Source organism: Nicotiana tomentosiformis, chromosome 9 (genome assembly GCF_000390325.3).
Source record: "Nicotiana tomentosiformis chromosome 9, ASM39032v3, whole genome shotgun sequence".
NCBI classification, from domain to species: Eukaryota; Viridiplantae; Streptophyta; class Magnoliopsida; order Solanales; family Solanaceae; genus Nicotiana; species Nicotiana tomentosiformis.
Genome location: NC_090820.1, coordinates 53,222,283 through 53,236,320, shown reverse-complemented (window position 1 = coordinate 53,236,320; position 14,038 = coordinate 53,222,283).

Here is a 14,038-nt window from a genome sequence, read left to right as displayed (position 1 = left end):
AGTTGTTATTTCTTGGAATATCTTATTGTTGAGTTTCAGTGTTGAAGTTGTAAAAGTCGTGATCACATTGACGCAAAGTTGTAAATCATTGAAATACCATTCTTGTTGAATTATTCACTTTCAACTGCTATTGTTGAGACTCTTGTACACATTGTGGTTGAGCCACGAGCTGTTTATTATGGAAACATTGTTATTGTTGATTCTTTTGGCAAGTTGTGGTATTAAGACACTTTAGGTTCGAGTTGTGAGATGTTGTGATATTGATTTGCTTGCGGTAGTATAAGGATAGGGGTTATAAGGTGGGCTCGATACGCGTGTTGTTAGTAAAGGAATTACTTAAAGCTACGCGGTGTGATAAGGTGGGCTAAAACTCGAGTAGCTATTTTGGGAAAATTGATTTTAAAAAACTAAATGTAAGGCTCCCGCGGTGATATAAGGAAAGATTGTGATTGTGTTTGTGAAATGAGATATGAGGCGGTACCTCGGATGTGATTCTTGTTGTTACCTTTCATTTATATTACTTGTGTTTTGTCTGCATTGTTTCCTTGGCATTCATATTATGTGTTCCTTCTATGATGCCTTAATTGCCTTAATTTCAATAGAGCTTATCTTGCTGTATTTCTTTACTGTATCATTTCCTTGTTCCATTATTGTACTGTACCACACATGTTCAGCTTCTTTAATTATTCCAGTAGGTGTCTTGACCTGACCTCGTCACTACTCTACCAAGGTTAGGCTTGATACTTACTGGGTAGTATTGTGGTGTACTCATACTACGCCTCTGCATATCTTTTTGTGCAAATCTAGGTACTTCATACCAGGCTAGGCACCAGTGAGTTGAGCTTTCAGACCAGAGACTTCAAGGTATACCTGCCGGCGTTCGCAGGCCTCGGAGTCACCCTATGTCCTTGTATCTTTTCTATTGTTTACTTTTTATTTAGACACTGATGTATTAGGGATTTGTTCAGTATATTCGTGTAGAGCTTATGACTCAGCCTTACCAGATTTTGGGAGTTATTGTCAGCTGTATTGTGGCATTCTTTTATGATAGTTGTATGGCTTAATTTGAAGTTTTATTGTTATTTTCGTTATTTCTTCATGCATGTTAGGCTTACCTAGACTTAGAGACTATGTGCCATCACGACATCCTACGGTGGGAGATGGGGGTCATCACAAGCTAATATCAGATCTCTAGGTTCATTGGTGTTATAAATCATAAGCAATTTTAGTAGAATCTCGCGAATCGGTACGGAGATATATATACTTATCTTCGAGAGGCTACGGAACTGTTAGAAAACTTCACTCCTTCGATTCCTTATCGTGCGAACTTGTTGACTTCAAAATTATGAATATTTGTCTTTTTTTTCTCTCGCATATGGTGAGGGCACGCACCGCTGGATCTGATGATCAAACACCCACACACCTTGCTTGAGCTGCGAGAGGTCGGGGCAGATGTCGTGGAGGGGAACGTGGTGCAGCCATAGCACCTACCTGAGCTGCGATTTTAGTGGCCACCAGTAGCTATAGTTGGGGGCAAGCACCTGAGGCGCCTGTTACCACCCCTGCACTTCAAGAGACCCTCGCATAGTTCTTGAACATGTTTGGTAGTCTAGCTCAGGCGGGATTGATTCCACTTGCACCAGCCACATCTCAGGTTGGGGGAGGAGCTCAAACTCCCACAGCCCATACCCAGAGCAGCGAGTCTATGTTGACTAGGTCCCAGAGGTTATACTGATGCAGCCGGTTATTCCAGTTCAGCCCAAGGTTAGGGCAATATCATCTGAAGAGGAGCAGCTTATACTTGAGAGATACAAGAAGTATCACCCACATACTTTCAGTGGCCTAGCTACAGAGGAAACACATAGTTTCCTAGAGAAATGCCATTATATTCTCCGCATCGTGGGTATTGTTGAGACGATCGGGGTTTCATTTACTACATTCCAGTTATCAGGACCAGCATATCAGTGGTGGCGGGCTTACGAGGAGGGTAGCCCAGCCGATGCAGCTTTAGTCATATGGGCTCAGTTTTTTGAGATGTTCTTGAGAGAGTTTGTTACCTAGAGCTTTCGAGATGCATGACATGCGGAGTTTGAGAAGCTGCCCAGGGTACCATGAAAGTGTCAGAGTATGCTGTCAGATTCAGTGAGTTATCCAGACATGCACCTACCTTAGTTTCCACAGTTAGAGAGCGAGTACGTCGATTTATCGTGGGGCTCAACTATGGTATTAGATTCAGCATGGCTCGAAAGTTGGAGACAGATACCCTATATCAGCAGGTGGTAGAGATCGCACGGTGATTGGAGGGTATGTGGAGCTAGGATAGAAAGGACGAGGAGGCGAAGAGGCCTCGAGATTCTGGTAGATATAGTGGTGCATGTGCCCCAGTTGCAGCCCGTCATGGTAGAGGATATATGAGCCGGCCAGTTCATTCAGCACTTCTAGTTTCTAGTGGTACTCCAGCTACTTCCAGGTCTCAGGTTGCCCATTATGCACCACCACTGTCTAGTGCACCTCTTGCACGGGGTGCTCTTAGTGGTCAGTCCATCCGACCAGGCCCAAGATAGTGTCTGCAGCCACGTCCTCTAAGAGATTGTTTTGAATGTGGTGATACTCATCATATGGTGAGGGATTGTCCCAGACTCAAGAGGGGTGCACCTCCATCGACTACTCAGGCTCCACGTATTCCATAGGGTACCGGAATTATTAGGGTCGTGGTTACTGCTCCAGTTGCCTCTCTACCTACACAATCAGGTAGGGGTGGAGTCCAGGCGAGTAGGGGTCGCCCTAGAGGGGGAGGTCAGGCCGGATGTTATGCTTTTCCGGGTAGGACGGAGGCGGTTGCATTAGATGCGATTATCATATGTATTGTTCTGGTTTGTCATAGAGATGCATCAGTCTTATTTGATCCAGGATCCACTTACTCATATGTATCGTCTTACTTTGCTCTATATTTGGGTATATATCGTGATTCTTTGAGTTCTCCTATTTATGTGTCCATGCCTGTGGGAGATTCTATTATTGTTGACCATGTGTATCGGTCATATTTAGTTGTTATTGGTGTTTTAGAGACCATAATTGATCTATTGTTTCTCGGTATGGTAGACTTTGATTTTATCTTTGGCATGGACTAGTTGTCACCCTATCATGTTATTCTAGATTGTCACGCCAAGACGGTGACATTGGCTATCCCAGGTTTATCGGGTTAGAGTGGAGGGGTACTTTGGATTATGTTCCTAGTAGGGTTGTGTCCTTCCTTAAAGCATAGCGGATGGTTGAGAGGCAGTGTGATGCGGTTGGAGTGGAGGGGTACTTTGTGAGAGATGTCAGTGTTGATACTCCTATCGTTGAGTCAATTTCGATAGTGAGAGACTATCCAGATATATTTCCGACAGATCTTCCAAGCATGCTTTCCCGATAGGGATATCGATTTTGGTATTGATTTGTTGCCGAACACTCAGCCCATTTCTATTCCACCATATCGTATGGCCCTAGCAGAGTTAAAGGATTTGAAGGACCAGTTGTAAGAGTTTCTTGATAAGGGTTTCATTCGTCTTAGTGTGTCACCTTGGGGTGCTCCGGTCTTGTTTGTGGAGAAGAAAGATGGTTCTATGCGTATGTGTATTGATTATCGGTAGTTGAACAAGGTTACAGTGAAGAACAGGTACCATTTTTCATGCATTGATGACTTATTTGATCAGCTACAGGGTGCCAAAGTGTTCTCAAAGATTGATTTGCGGTCAGGGTATCATCAGTTGAAATTCGAGATTCGGATATCCCGAAGACTGCTTATAGGAATCGGTATGGTCATTACGAGTTCCTTGTGATGTCATTTGGGATGACCAACGCCTCAGCAGCGTTCATGAACCTGATGAACAATGTATTCCAGTCCTATCTTGATTCATTCGTCATTGTGTTTATTGATAACATCTTAGTGTACTCCCGCTGCCAGGAGGATCATGAGCAACATTTGAGGATTGTGCTCCTGACCTTGAGAGTAAAGAAATTGTATTCAAAATTCTCAAAGTATGAATTCTGCCTTGATTCGGTGATGTTTTTGGGTCATGTGGTGTCAAGTGAGGGGATCAAGGTAGATCCGAAGAAGATTGAAGCAGTGCATAGTTGGCCCAGACCGTCTTCAGCCACTGAGATTCGTAGTTTTCTTGGTTTATCTGGGTATTACTATCATTTCATAGAGGGTTTCTCATCCATTGATGCACCTATGACTAGATTGACCCAGAAGGGTTCTCCGTTCAGATAGACCGAGGAGTGTCAGGAGAGCTTTCAAAAGCTCAAGAATGCTTTGACTACAACCCCATGTGTTAGTATTGCCTACGGGTTCGGGGTCTTACACTGTGTACTATGATGCGTCACGTGTTGGCTTTGGGGCGGTGTTGATTCAAGACGGTAGGTTGACTACCTATGTGTCTAGGCAGCTGAAGGTTCATGAGAAGAATTATCCGGTCCACGACTTGGAATTGGCAGCTATGTTCATGCCTTGAAGATTTGGCGGCACTATTTGTACGGTGTTCCTTGTGAGGTCTATACCGACCACCGTAGTCTACAACATTTGTTCAAACAAAAAGATCTTAATTTGCGGCAGAGGAGGTGGTTAGAGTTGCTTAAGGAATATGGTACCACTATTATATATCATCCCGGGTAGGCCAATGTGGTGGCCGATACCTTGAGTCAAAAGGTGGAGAGCTTAGGCATTTTAGCATTTCTACCTGTAGCGGAGAGTCCACTAGCATTGTATGTTCAGGCCTTGGCCAACCAGTTTGTTAGATTGGATGTTTCGGAGCCTAGTCGGATTCTGGCTTGCTGTAACACCCCGAAAAATTTCGAAGTACTTAAGTGTAAATCCTAGTAAAAAACAAATTGCAAAAGAAAATAATATTTCGCGGTGCCGAATTGGTTTTTAAGTGTTTAAGGATTTTAGAGTAAATGAAAATTTTTGGCAAAAGAAGACGTTTCTGCGGCCCGCTATGACATCGCAGAATCCCTCTGCGGACCGTATAATGGTCGCAGAGTGAGGCAGAAAATGGGAATTTTGGAGACCAGGTTTGCGGCGCATTATGCTAGTGTAGACCAATTCTGCGGTGCATTATGCGACCGCAGAACAGGTCTGCGGGCCGCATAATGACAGCAGACCAGGTCAGTTCACGCCCAGTTTTGGAGGCCAAATTATGCGGCCAGTATGCGGATCACATATCAATTATGCGATCACATATGCGATCGCAGACCTTGTTCCGGAGCTCCATTTTTGGGTTTTTAAAACCCGACCCTACTTCGTTAAATATACACAAAGGGTCATTTTTGAGAAAATTTTCTGATATTTTGGAGAGAAGGGAGAGTTTTTTTAGAGAGAGAGGAAACCCTAGGCTAATTATTCATCAAGTCTTGCTCAAATCTTGGAAGATTAACAAGGAAAACCCACAAGTTCTTCATCTAAGAGGTAAGATTCCATACCCTCGTTTTCAATTTTGAATTTGTGTAGAAGATGGTTGATTAGGAGTATGATTCTTTGGTATGAGAGTATTATATATATATATATATATATGCATGTACCAATAAGATTTGTGGGAAGATTGTTGGGCTTAAATAAGTAAGGATTGGGTTGTGTAGTGAAGGAAATCTTATAGAAGAACCTTGTGGTTAAATTTGCACACCTAGTGTTTGATAAAATGCTCAAATGAGCTGAGACCATGAATATCTTCCTAATTATGGTTCAATTTTTGTTATGTCTCAAAATAGATTGGGATTGCTAGAATTTTCGGAACGTTGTAGTAATTTAAGGAAGGCTCAAAGCAAGGTATGTTGGCTAAACTACTCTCTTAGAATTGAATTCAATGATGTTCTCATAAGTTTCAAGTATGGTTGTCTCAAGTTCCTTATTCTATGTTCCGAGATATTCCCAATAAATTTGATTGTCCCGAATAAGCAAAGTGTCGAGAATTATGTATTCAAAACGTGTTCCGAATGTTCCTATCACATTATGTTATCTTTTGGGAATGTGTTCAAGAATGATATGTGTATTAAAATGCTATGTCTTTGAGTTGTGTTTCGAATGAAGGTTATGATACCAAATTGTGTGAGAAAACCCAATATGCTTAAGACTCTTAATTGCTCATATGTGTACCTAAAGTCTTGATTGGAAATGTCTTATTGTTGATAACCTATAAAGATGGTTGGAAATAAAATAATTGAATTGGGGATATAGTGTGTGGCTAACGTGCCAAGAATCTAAGTTATGACTGTGGTTTGTAGTGCAAATGATTTGAGAGGATGCGATAAATAATATGAAATGAGCCTCGACTCGATTGTTTAAAATCGATTTCAAAAATAGAACCGCCTAAAGGCTTTTGTACTCAATTCATGCCCATAAGTGGTTGCTTTAACTATTGCTTGCTTTATAAATATATCCAGTGTGATTCGAGTTCTATATACTCATGTGTTGAAATTGTACATTGTCATTTCTGGGGGAAGAGTATTGCAAGAATAAATGGTGTATTGATTGTTTATAATTTTTCATGTGTGTTTCTATTTTTGGTTAGTATGCCTCATTCTTTTGGAAGAAATCATTTATGTTCGTAGTTCCCATTTCAAATGGATTTGAAGTATATGATTTCTGAAATATTCTATATGTTGATATTTGATGGTGATCTTTGAAATTGAAAGAGGTGAAAGTATGAAATATGAAATACGGCCATAGTGCCAGGAATAAAGAATCTTGTTAATGGCCAAATGAGCCAAGGAAATATTGTCGTTGTGAATGACTGAAAATACTAATGAGAATTCATACAATGTGAAAGATGATGAGGTAAATACATTTCCACCTATGTTATTTTTGTGAATTATTCCCCTTATTTGGGATGAGATTGATGTGATAAAATTATTCCTCTTAATTGGGATAAGATTGATTGATAAAAAAGTGTTGATGTCTCAAATAAGACAGCGTATCCAATCGAGTCGTGATCGGACCCCATGTCGTACACATGGTGATGATTGTGCTGGAAATTGTAATTGAAATTGAGATTTTGGTTGATGTCTTCAAATAAGACAGCCTAGCCGATCGGGTCATGATCGGACTCCGTGCTAAAATTACGGTGGTATTGGTATTGATAGTAATTGTGGTTGATTCTCTAATAAGATAGCCTATTTGATCGGGTCGTGATCGGACTCTGTGTTAAAAACTACGATGGTATTGGAATTGATATTAATTGTGGTTGATGTCTCTAAGGAGATAGGCTAGCCGATCGGGTCGTGATCGGACTCCGTGCTAAAATTATGGTGGTATTGGTATTGATAGTAATTGTGGTTGATGTCTCAAACGAGATAGCCTAGTCGGTCGGGTCGTGATCGGACTATGTGCTAAAAGTACGGTGGTATTGGTATTGTAAACATCGGTATTATGAACATTGCTATTGTGAATATTGGTATTGTAAAAGGTGAAATTGTGAACAGTGATATATCAGTGCTAAAGATCTCCCAACCAAAAATAATATTATCATCATAATTTGATTATCACTTCACAATGTTATCTTTGTATTTTGGAAATTATTATGTTTTAACTTGGCATTTGAATATCATTGAATGTGACTTGTTGTTTCAATGGATTTCCCTTTCTTACATTGGTATTCTATTTTGAAAGAGGACACTTAGCTTCACATACTAGTACTATTCCATATGTACTAACGTCCCTTTTGTCGGGGGCGCTGCATCTTCAATAGATGCAGGTGATTCATCAGTGGTGCAACTTTGGTTCTCGTTAGCAGTTACTCCCTATTCAGCAGGTTTTGGGGAGCCCTACTCTATTCCGGGCCCGATGTCACTTGATGTTACACTTTGTGTCTTGAGGTATAGCCGGGACCTTGTTGCCGGCACTTCCATACTATTCTCATGTCACACTTAAAGGTTTCGTAGACAGGTTGTGGGTGGTGTATGATGTTGGGAATTGAACTAAAAATGTTGCTATTTGGCAAACATGTTTTTCATTATACCTATAAACTTGTAATACTTTGGAAATTATGAACGAATTTGATAATGGAATGAATGAGAGTTGTTAATAAAATATTTTCAGTCTTTGATTAATGGAGTACATCTCTTATTTATTCACGGATGAGTTTGGGTAGAAGAAAATCTAATAGGCTTGCTCGGCCGGGTTCACTCAGTTGAGCGCCGGTCGCGCTCCCCGAGTTTGGGGCATGACACTTGCGTGGTTTCTCGATCTTCTTTATATGAGGTCCGTAGGTTGTTTCGGCTTGAATTGGTGAAAGTTAGAAAGTTGAAAATTTTGAAGGGTGAGAAGTTTGACCGAGAGTTGACTTTATTGATATCGGGGTCGGATTCGGATTTTGGAAGTTGGAATAGGTCCGTTGTGTCATTTATGACTTGTGTGCAAAATTTTAGATCAATCAGAGTTTGTTTGATATGAATCGGCGTTAGTTTTGGAAGTTGGATGTTCATGGTTTCAATAGATTTGAATTGGGTTGTGATTCGTAGAATCGTTGTTGTGTGATGTGATTATAGGGCTCGAGTAGGTTCGTTATGTGCTTTGGAGTTTGTTGGTATATTCAGACATGGTCCTTGGGGGGTCGGGTGTGAATCAGATTGAAATAGGATCATTTTTAGACTAGTTGATTGTTGCAGGTTGCTGAAGTCTGGTGTCATTGCACCTGCGGTGTGTTTCGCCACAGGTGTGGACACGCAGGTGCAAAGCGGGAATCACAGAAGCGGATTTGAGTGGGCTAGGGAAGGACCGCAGGTGCGTTCAACACTCCGCAGAAGTGGGCTCGCAGAAGCGAGCCACTGTCCGCAGAAGCATGAGCGCATATGCGCTTTTGTGTCCGCAGAAGTAGAATTTCATAAGCTTAAGTGAGAGTCGCACCTGCAATGGAATTTTGGCAAGTGCGGAGCCGTATAAGCGACTGTAGGTCCGCAGAAGCGAAATCGCTAGGCAGAAAAGGGGCAAATCGAGGTTTTTATTTCATTATCCATATTTTGAGTTAGAGAGCTTGGTTTTGGGTGATTTTGAGAGAGCTTTTAAAAGAGTTGATCGGGATAAGTGATTCTAACTTGTATTTTTCTATTATACATGAATCCATCATTGTTTTTATGATTTAATTAGTGTTTTGAGTTGAAAAAATTAGGGAAATTAGTGAAAACTTCATAAACTATATTTTGAGGATTTGAAAGGCGATTTGAGGTCGGATTTGAATAATTTTAGTGTGGTTGGACTCATTATTGAATGGGTGTTCGGATTTATGTAAGTTTGGTCGTGTTCCGAGACGCGGGCCCGGGGTTGACCTTTTGAGTTAATTTTTTGATTTTCTTTAAAGATTGCAACTTTACTATCCAGAATAGTTTCCTATGGTTTGTATTTATGGTATAAAGTTATTTTGGCTAGATTCGAATTGTTCGGAGGTGGATATTCATGGACAAGTCTTACTAGTGGATAGAGTTAGCATGTTTTGAGGCAAGTATCTTGCCTAGCTTTGTGTGGGGGGATTACTTAGAATTGGTGTTGTTTTTTGTTAATTGTGGTACGTGAAAGCCGTGTACGTAAGGTGATGAGTGGGTACATGGGCTAAATATGGTAATTGACCGGTTTAAGCCATGTTGATTATTTTCATGCCTTTAATCGAATTGTCATAACATGTTATATTCATCATCATTAATCTATCCTTACATGCTTTATTTGACACTGCTAATACTTGTCACATCTCTTACTTGTTATTTGCCCTTACATATTCAGTTGAAGTTATTGTTTCCTTATTGTCTTGTTAATTATTCAACTGTTGTGTTACCATACTTGAAGTTGTTATTTCTTGGAATATCGTATTGTTGAGTTTCGGTGTTGAAGTTGTAAAAGTTGTGCTCACATTGAGGCAAATTATAAATTATTGAAGTACCATTCTTGTTAAGTTATTCACTTTCAGTTGCTATTATTGAGACTCTTGTACACATTGCGGTTGAGTCATGGGCTATTTATTGTGGAAACATTGTTATTGTTGATTCTTTTGGCAAGTTGTGGTGTTTGAGCACTTGAGGTGCAAGTTGTGAGATATTGTGATATTTATACGCATGCGGTGAGATAAGGTGGGCTAAAACGTGGGTAGCTATTTCGGAAAAATAATTTTTAAAACTAAATGTAAGACTCCCGCGATGATATAAAGAAAGATTGTGATTGTGTTTGTGAAATGAGATACGAGGCGGTACCGCGGACGTGATTCTTGTTGTTACCATTCATTTACATTAACTGTGTTCTGTCTGCACTGTTTCCTTGGCATTCATATTATGTTTTCCTCCCTTGATGCCTTCATTGCCTTAATTTTAGTGTAGCTTATATTGTTGTATTTCTTTACTGTATCATTTCCTTGTTCCATTATTGTATTATACCACGCGTGTTCAGCTTCTTTAATAATTCCAACAGGTGTCTTGACCTCACCTCATCACTACTCTACCGAGGATAGGCTTGATACTTACTGGTACCGTTGTGGTGTACTCATACTACGCTTCTGCACATCTTTTTGTGCATATGCAGATACTTCATACCAGGCTAGGCACCAGTGAGTTGAGCTTTCAGACCAGAGACTTGAAGGTATACCTGCCGGCGTTCACAGGCCTCAGAGTCACCCTATGTCCTTGTCTCTTTTCTACTGTTTACTCTGTATTTAGACACTGATGTATTAAGGATTAGTTCAGTATATTTGTGTAGAGCTTATGACTCAATCCCACCAGATTTTAGGAGTTATTGTCAGTTGTATTGTGGCGTTCTTTTATGATAGTTGGATGGTTTAATTTGAAGTTTTATTGTTATTTTCATTATTTCTTCATGCATGTTAGGCTTACCTAGTCTTAGAGACTAGGTGCCATCATGACATCTTACGGTGGGAGAATTGGGTCGTGACAATCACATATCTGGGCTCAGGGGTGAATGGATAATAAGGATTTTATCTTAATTTCGGATTTCGACCACGTGGGCCTGGGTTGACTTTTTAAATTGTGTTATAGATGGAACTTTTATTGTATGGGGTTAGTTTCTAAAGCTTGTTTTGACTTGTTTGAACAATAATTGACTAGATTCGGGTGGTTTGGAGGCTTGTTCCAAGGGAAAAGTTGTATTGGATTATTGACTTAGTTCCGGAAAAAGGTAAGTGTCGTGGTTAACCTTGATTTGAGAGAATTAGGATTGATTGGTCTATTTGCTATGCGATTTATGTGTAGGGACGGCGTATATGCAAAGTGACGAGTGCATATGCATTGTTATGGGTTCAAGCATGCATGGTGTACTATTAATTGCATGTCTTTAATTATACCATGACTTCATGTATTCCATATTCTTACTTGTTACATGCTTTATTTGCTACATGTTTTTACTTGTTGAATACATGCCTTTACTTGTTACATGTCCCTATTTTCTACATGCTTCCATCTATCCATGCCTTTATTTATTGTCCATCTTCACCTGTTATATGTTTTTACATGCTATTAGATAAACACTTTTACATGTATCATGCCTTTACTTGCTTAATTGCCTTTACTTGCTCCCTATTTTACTCTACTATATTATATCGAATTGTCTTAGAGAATTTATGCGCTTTAGTTCCCTTTTTATTTTACGTTGTGAGATTCGCCATAGTTGGTTGTTATTATACTACATATGTGGATCGGATTGCACACCGCAATAGTATTATTATATATATGTGGATCGGGTTGTCGCCGCAACAATAATATTATATATATGTGAATCGGGTTGCACGCCACAATATTATTAGTATTATTGTTGTTGTTGTTGTTGTTGTTGTTATTATTATATATGTGTGGGGGGATGGATAGGGTTGCATGCCGCAACAGAGAGGTTGTACTGTGGATATTCTTGGTTGTAGTTTTTGTTACCATGTTGTGTTGTAAGACTGAGAAGTGATTATATTTTGGGGGACCCTCTATCATATATGTAATGACCTGACCGGTCGTTTTGAGCTTTAGCGTTCCATTCAGTGGTTTGAGACTTTGAGTAGCTTCATATTATGTATTATGACTTGCGTGTAAGGTTGGTTTCAGTTTTCGAGCTGTTCAGGATTGATTTGGAAGAATGATTCTCGTTTTAGAAGCTTTAAGTTGGAAGAGTTGACCAAGGTTTGACTTTTGGATAAACGGACTCGGAATTCGATTTTAATTATTCCAATACGTTTGTATGATGATTTTGGACATGTCCACAAAGTTTGGTTAACTTCCGATGAGTTTTGGATAAGTTTGGATTGTATGGTGATTGTTTTCGATTTCGACATCAATTTGAGCATAAAGGTTACAATATTGAGCAAACGGCCTTTGATTCGTGTTTCGACTAAACCATTATATTTGTATCATAATTTTGAAACTATAGCAACTGAAATCATCAAGTTTTTACATCGTATGAGGAATTTATGATCATTTTACTAAGAATTGGGTTACGAGAATTTTCAGATTAATTACGAAATTATCACTGAATTCGTATTTAAAAATCTACACTATTTTTAATATTGAAACCAACATATCTCCTTCATTATAAGGTCAAATGGAGTAATTCAAAAGCCTAACTTAATTGAAATTTCACGAGGAATCTATTGAAGGCATCAAAAGTGAGTTTTAGGATCATTTAGCATAAAAACCGAGGCAGAACAACTGGGTTTTTTTGGCTATTAATGTTATTGGAGTTTTTCTCATCTGAAAAGTTTGGGATTGGGAGAATTCAAGGAGTTTCTTCAAGTTTCTTACATGGGTTAACGTCTAAACCATAACCTAAGTATTTTCATTTGATTCATTCCCTTGGTTTAAGCTTTAATCTATGATTTAAATTGAAAACCCATTTAATTCTTTGAATCAAGACCTAGGGTTATGTCCTAAGTTACAAAAATTAAAAATGCATTAGAGGCATTTATTTCACAATTCCTTTTGGGGTTTTGTTCTCCTATATTAAGAGAATAACATACTCGAATTTGGTGAGTTTTGGAGGAGCATTTCGGGAGATATAGGACCCAACTAGTGTGAGTTGGACTCTTGGGTTATGAACACCCAAGAGCGATGTTTTGGCAAATTAGTTGAGCTATCGGACTCCGATTGAGTCATTTTTCATTCTTGTGAGCTTGTAATAGTTCGGGCTTCGCTCAGGTAAGCTTCGATTCGGAATCCAAGGCAAGCTCGATGTTGATGTTTTTGACTTTTTGGAAAAAATATAAAGATCATAGATTTATTTATTGTAATTGATTTCTCTTGCATTGTTTGATGTTATTAAGTTATTTTTTGTTAGATTTGAGCCGTGTGGAGACGAATTAGGGGAAAAGCTATTTCGGAGGGTTGAGTTGGCCTAGTTGAAGTAAGTATCTTGCCTAACTTTGTGTGGGGGAAACTACCCCTTGGGTTGATTGTGCTATTTGTGTTATGTGAAAGTCGTGTACGCAAGGTGACGAGTGGGTACACGGGATATATGTGGTATTTGATCGGTTTAGATTATCTAGACTCTTTCCATGCCATTAATTGAATTGTCATAACATGTTATATCTCTCATTGTTAATCTACTCTTACATGTTGTATTTAACGTTGTTAGCACTTGTTCTACCTCTTACTTGTTATTTTGCTCTTATATGCTTTAGTTGAATTTATTCCCTTCCTTATTGTCTTGTTACCTCTTAATTATTGAATCATTTTTACTTGAAGTTGTTATTTCATGAAATATCATCTTGTTGAGTTATTGGTGTTAAAGTTGTAATGGCGGTTATCACATTAAGGCGAAGTTGTTAATTGTTGAGATACCTTTCCTCGTTAAGCATCCTCATTCATTATGTTATTGTTTAAATTATTGTACACATTGTGGTTGAGCTATGGGCTATTTATTTTGGAAATATTGGTATTGTTGACTTTGTGGCAAGTTGTGGCATATGGTCACTTGTTGTGCGAGTTGTGATTGTGTTGTGATATTGATATGCATGCGGTGGTATAAGGCTAGGGGTTGATACACATGCGGTGAGATAAGGTGGGCTTGGTACGCGTGTTGCTAGTAGGG